This window comes from Falco peregrinus, unplaced genomic scaffold, assembly GCF_023634155.1.
Source record: "Falco peregrinus isolate bFalPer1 unplaced genomic scaffold, bFalPer1.pri scaffold_29, whole genome shotgun sequence".
Classification (NCBI taxonomy): Eukaryota; Metazoa; Chordata; class Aves; order Falconiformes; family Falconidae; genus Falco; species Falco peregrinus.
The window spans coordinates 2,164,314-2,170,637 of NW_026599598.1; the positions used below are offsets into that span (position 1 = coordinate 2,164,314).

Here is a 6,324-nt window from a genome sequence, read left to right on the forward strand (position 1 = left end):
AGCAAAACCCCACACTGGAGATCTGAGCTGCTTTCCTGTGAACTTCCCTCTGTGCTGGCTACTGAAGGGTTAACAAAAGGTGACTCTCATGCTGAAAGCTTTTTTTTCTAGGAAGGGAATTGCCACTGCTGGAAATAAGTGTGTCCCCCCAGGTGAGGCAGGGCCCATGAGGGATTGCCTCATCCTGCTGCCCAGCAGGTTCCCCTGCAGCCCCAGAGACAGCTGGAGGGAGCCCAGAGGGGCAGAGGAGGGAGGCAGGGAGAGCTCAAAAGCAGCCCTTGGTGGGAGGCTGCTGAGAGCTCCCTGCTGGAGAAATCTGCAGAGCCCTGGAGCCAGTGAGTGTGTGGCTGCAGGGCAATGCCTCTGCAGTTCCTAGCCGGGTCTGCAGCAGCTGGGGCCCCCCCAGCCTGTGGGACCGTGTGGGAGCCTTGTGCTGTGGAGGAGGCCAGTGTGCTGCAGAGCAGGGCTTCCCTGCTGCAGCGTGGGAGGGCCAGGGCATGTGGGCTGCCTTGTGCCAGGGCCGGCTGCAGGGCTGTGAAGGTGGCTGTGCAGGCAGGGGTGCCCAGGGCTGTCCTTGCCAGCAGGGTCCCCGCAGCCCAGGGGGCTGTGTGCTGGGGCAGGGGCTCTGCCGCCTGCCAGGGGCAGCTCTCAGCCTGCCGGGGGGGTCCCGTGCGGCTGCGGGGAGACGGTGGGGGTGCAAGGAGCGAACCCTGTCAGGGTAATGTTCTCGTGCTGTTGAGTGGGTGCTGCACTGGTCAGGGCTGCTCGCAGCTTCTGCTCATGCCCGCCTCATTTCCAAGGCGACTTCTCATGAGCACATTCATGGCAGGGGTTTTCTGCTGGAGTCTCTTCTTGCCTGAATCTCTGCTGCCAGTTTTTTCTTGCTCATCTTGGTAGGAATGGAATCTGAACTGTGTAGGTCAGAGCAGGGGCTGAGATGCTGAAAGCATCACAGGGAGGTTGATGAGGAAGCTGAGCAAGTGCCTTCCCTCCCCAGCATGCTGCAGGGGAAACCAGCATCAGCTCTCCTTTTCCCTCTGGCTTTGGGGGAGCTGTTCTTCCAGCTGTGCAGACAGAGAGCAGCTGTAGGGCAGAGCTGGGAATACAGGGGCTGAGCTGGGCTCTGTGAGCGCTGGCAGGGAAGAGCCCTGGGGCCAGAGAAAGAGCTGCTGGCAGGGACAGCTGCAGGCGTCGAGCGTGGCTGTCCTGCACTGCTCTGGTCTGGGAGGTGCTGTGCAGGGCTTGAGAAGGGAAAGGCATTCCAGTGTGCCCATCTGTCTCTCTCCCGGCTTTGCTCAGATGATTTTGGGATAACTGACAGGCTCTGCTGGAATGGGAGTTTCAGCTGCAGGCTCAGGCACAGACCCTGTGAGTCCTCCTGTGCCGATGTGAGCACAGCAAGGAGGTGTCCCAGGTTTCCTCTAATCTGTGAAGCTGTGGGCAATGCAGTGTGTGATGCTGGGGAAGGAGCTGGCTCGCCTTTAACAATCACCATAATCAGGACCCTCGGTCACCTGCTTGGGGTGTCCACCCAAGCTGCACGCTGCTTCCAGGGCACACTGTGACCATGGGTGTCCCTGGCTAGAAGCGGGGTGCTGAGACTTTGAGAAGGGGCGAGCCACTCTGTGCTCTGTAGTGGATCCCTCTGCTCTTCAGCAGTGTCTGCTTGCTTTTTAGGGTAACAAAGTGTCCTGGTTGTGGCTGGGATAGAGTTAATTTTCATCAGAGTAGGAAGGACTTTTGAGAACGATTTTGAAAATGCACTGATATTTTTGGTTGTTTATAGGTGATGCAACATGTTCATGCTCAGTATCTAAACTTGGTGGGGTTTGCTGGGGTCTGCCAGTCGATGCTGGGGACTGGCTGGGCATCAGTCAGTGGGTGATGAGCAGCTGTATTGTGTATCACTGTCTTCCCTGCTTCCTTTCTTCCTTTCTTCCTTTCTTTCTTTCTTTCTTCATTTCTTTCTCTCTTTCGCTCTTTGCTTCTTTCTTTCCTCCTTCTTTCCTTCCTTCTTTGTTTCTGTCTTTCTTCCATTCTTCCTTCTTTCCCTCCTTCCTTGCTTCCTTCCTTCATTCCTTCCTTCATTCTTCCCTTTCTACTTTCTTTCTTCTTGGATTTTATTACCCCCGACTACCTCCCTCTCATTATAACTGTCATTCTCATTATTGTTATTGTAATTTCATTTTTATTCTACTGCATTTATGATTTTTTTCTCGTCTCAAACTTCAAGATTTACATTCCTTTCTGATTCCTCTCCTCATACCTATGGGTGAGGGGGGAGTAAGTGAGCATCCCTGTGGTACATAATTTCCAGCCAGGGTTAAACCAGGACACATGTCAGTGTAATTGGACTCTGTCACAGAAAGCTGCAAGTGCGGGGCAGCTGAGAAGGAGCTGGAGGGACTCACCAGATTCCCTCACTCTCCCCTCAGGCACAGACAGTGCCCTTGCCTCTCAGCACTCACTCTGCTCTCCCTGAGCACAGCACAAAGCCCTCCTGACCTGACTCTGGCCATGGCCGTTGCTCAGCACGGGCAGAGCCGATGCTGACAGGCCCTTCTGCGCTGGGAGCAGTTTGGGCTGAGCCAGTGCAAGGCCAGGACTGGCCCCTGCCCCCAGGGTTCCCATGAAGCCCCTGCTGCAGAGCAGGGCTCACTGCTGGGCAGCCAGCGGGCACAGCCCCTGCTCCTCACAGCACACTCGGCCAGCACTCAGCACAGCTCCAGCCACGGCTCTGCAGGGAGCTCTCCCAGGAACGGCAGAGGGGGGGCAGGGCGCACCGGGGGCGCATCTAGGAGAAACGGCTTTCACTTTGCTGAAAGAAGTCTCTCCTAAAATATCCCTGCCTTTTGTCCTTCAACAGGTCCCCTTGTTCAGAAACAGATGTCCAACAGCAGCTCCATCACCCAGTTCCTCCTCCTGGCATTGGCAGACACGCGGGAGCTGCAGCTCTTGCACTTCTGGCTCTCCCTGGGCATCTACCTGGCTGCCCTCATGGCCAACGGCCTCATCATCACCACCGTAGTGTGTGACAAACTTCTCCACACCCCCATGTACTTCTTCCTCCTCAACCTCTCCCTTCTTGACCTGGGCTCCATTTCTACCATTGGCCCCAAAGCAATGGCCAATTCCCTCTGGGACACCAGGGCCATCTCCTATGCAGGATGTGCTGCCCAAGCCTTTCTCTTTTTATTTTTCATTTCAGCAGAGTATTTTCTCCTCACCGTCATGGCCTATGACCGCTCCGTGGCCATCTGCCAGCCCCTGCACTACGGGACCCTGCTGGGCAGCAGAGCTTGTGTCCACATGGCAGCAGCTGCCTGGGCCAGTGGGTTTCTCTGTGCTGCGCTGCACACGGCCAATACACTGTCACTGCCGCTCTGCCACGGCAATGCCCTGGGACAGGTCTTCTGTGAAATCCCACAGATCCTCAAGCTCTCCTGCTCACACACCTACCTCAGGGAAGTGGGGCTTATTTGGGCTAGTGCCTTTTTGTACTTTGGGTGTTTTGTTTTCATCGTGCTGTCCTACGTGCAGATCTTCAGGGCTGTGCTGAGGATCCCCTCTGAGCAGGGACGGCACAAAGCCTTTTCCACGTGCCTCCCTCACCTGGCCGTGGTCTCCCTCTTTGTCAGCACTGGCACGTTTGCCTACCTGAAACCCCCCCTCCATCTCCTCCAAATCCCTGGACTTGGCGGTCTCAGTCCTGTACTCGGTGCTGCCTCCAGCAGTGAACCCCCTCATCTACAGCATAAGGAACCAGGAGCTGAAGGACGCACTGAAGAAGCTGATGCAGTCAGGTGTATCTCAGCGGCAATGAACTGACTGTGTCTCTTTACAAGGTATTTTCAAGTCACGTATTGAACATCCTGTGTGTTTAACATTCCATCTATGACAATCGTGTTTTTACTTCAATGTATTTCTTCACTCCACTTCCTCAAAAGCGTGAACCCAGCCTCCCTGACCCAGAGGCCTTTGTACATGTGCCTGGGAGGATGGTACATACGGACTCCTGTGTCACATCTCTGTAATAAAAGGGTGGTTTTTTTCAATGCCTATATCTGGAGGTTGGTCTCTTCTTCCAAAGCTGAGCTGAGGACCAGGCTGCAGGAATTGCCCCCAGAAGACCATGCTGCTGGGCTTGGGTTCCCCATGGCTCAGGGGAGGAGGGCATGGGGCAAGGCGTTAGGGCATGGGCCTGTGTTGAGCCTTGGCGTGTGGGGGCCCAGTGCCCATGGGAATGGTGGGTGACCAAGAGGGATGTGCCTGGGACCATCTCCCTGGGCTTTCAGGCACCGCTGCCCTGCACAGCAGCACCGCCTGCTCAGGGCCATGCCTGAGACCACATCCCTGGGCAAGAGCAGGTGTCTCTGTGGATGCCCCAGCTGGGGCAGGCTGCTGTGTCCCTGGTGCAGCAGGAGGTGCAAGGGGAGCCCCCAGGCCAGCAGCCTGGTGCTGGGGACAGGGACTGGCACCGAGGGGCTGCCGGGAGTGGGCAATCAGGGTCCCTGTGAGAGAGGAGCAGCAGACAGAGGGAGGCAAAGGCCTCTGTGTCCTCATGCCATGGCTGGTGCCAGCCCTGGGGTTGACTGGCAGGAGGAGACCCCTCTCTGCCCACCAGCATCTCCTGTGCCCTTGTGATGGTCTATGGCCATGGGGTGAGTGCCCAGAGCTCTGCAGCCCCCTTTGGGTGGGCACTTGCATGGGGCCAGCCCCGCGTGGGCTGCTGTGTCTGCCTGGGCTGGGGAGAGGGCAGGGGAGGGGGGCAGAGCTGTGGGGGGGGTGGGCTGGGAAGGGCCAGGGAGAGGGAAACACCAGTGAGAGCTCAGCTGTGTGGGTGTGCAGGGTGGGGGCACACAGCAGGGTGGTCCTGGTGCAGACCCAGGGGTCATGGTGAAGCAAGCAAGGCACCAAAGGGGCGGGAATGAGGGGCCTGCTCTGTGACACCGGATATGTTTCCTGGAATCCCTGGAGAAGCTGCCACAGGGAAATTTCATCCATGAAGTCTGAAACACTGCTCATTTCCATGTCTAGCCATGCACCATAACCCCAATGAGGAACCTTTACTGCATGGTCATCTCTGTCTTACCCCGTGGGTCAGTGATACAATACTCCATCACCATTTTTAAATATAAAGGTTGTCATCTTCCTACTGACTCTTGCTACACACGAGTCCCATAGCTCTTGCCACAGTTGGTCTCTCACCGAAGCCCACTGAAAGGCATCTCCAGCCAGACCGTGTACTCATGGCCTTCTTTGGACAATTATTGAAACACGACATGGATTGAGATGCCATCAACTAGCTTTCATCCAGCGCTTCATTTTTTTGTTTGGAAGGATTTTTCAAGAAAAGCCAAAATCTTATTTCCTATTCTTGTCCATAATGTCCGACAGGTCCCAACCATTTTTGTCTCCTCTGCAGGATTTGCTTCAATCTGTCAGGGTCTTTCTGTTCTTCAGGAGCCCCATTCTGGGTGCAGAAGTCCTGGTGTCCTGTGGTGGGTTAACCTTGGACAGCAACCAGCCAGCCCTGCAGCTGCTCGACCGCTCCCCTGACTCAGCAGGACAAAGGGAGAAAACAGACTAGCACTGCTTGTAGGTCGAGAAAAGAAGAGGGTGATCACATAGTGATTTGTGTCATGGCCAAAGGCATGTTGTCTTGCCAAAAATTCATTTATTGCCAATTAAAGAAAAATTTGGATTGTTTAGATTTTTATGGCAGGAGAAACAATGGGTGAGAACACCTGGTTTCTCGCGGGGAATCAGTCTTCTTTGGGTTCACTACACAGGTAAGTAAGGATGCCAAGAGTCCAGGGGTTTCCGGACAATTCTCTCAGGCCCAAAAGTTATGATGCTAACCTAAACCTGGGACTCCCCAAAGAGGAAGAGCTGCATATGATGTGAAGATCAGTGCCAGCTTTGGTTGTCGAGACTATGAAGTTGTGGTCCCCTGGTGCCCAGGCATGTAGGGAAGCAGAGCAGCAGAGCACAGCCCTTGGACAGGAGGGAATGAGAACCTGGTGTGTTGAGGGCACTGGCAGGTGGGATCCCAGGGGGGCAGGGCCCTGAGAGCATCCCTAGGACTTCATGTCCCTGACCAGCCTCACCTGGGGCCTCCACCCACAGCTTTGTCCATGGCTTCGGGAGGCCATTGAAGCCAGGCAAGAGATTCAGCGCCAGCGTCATCTATGCTGTAGGTGCGTTGGTCACCTTAGAGACGTGTGTGGGTCTCCTTAGGGTCACAACAACAGGCACAGCTTTGCCTGCCCATGGACCTTGTTGGTTCGGAATGTCAGGCTCACTTCCCAGCTTGATTCTTGA

The 6,324-nt window shown here is 55.5% G+C and overlaps 1 pseudogene; it reads left to right on the top strand.

Moving 5' to 3' along the window:
* Positions 1–2,997: 2,997 nt before the first annotated feature.
* LOC129783327 (olfactory receptor 14A16-like) lies at positions 2,998–5,590 on the top strand (annotated as a pseudogene).
* The last annotated feature ends 734 nt before the right edge of the window (positions 5,591–6,324 follow it).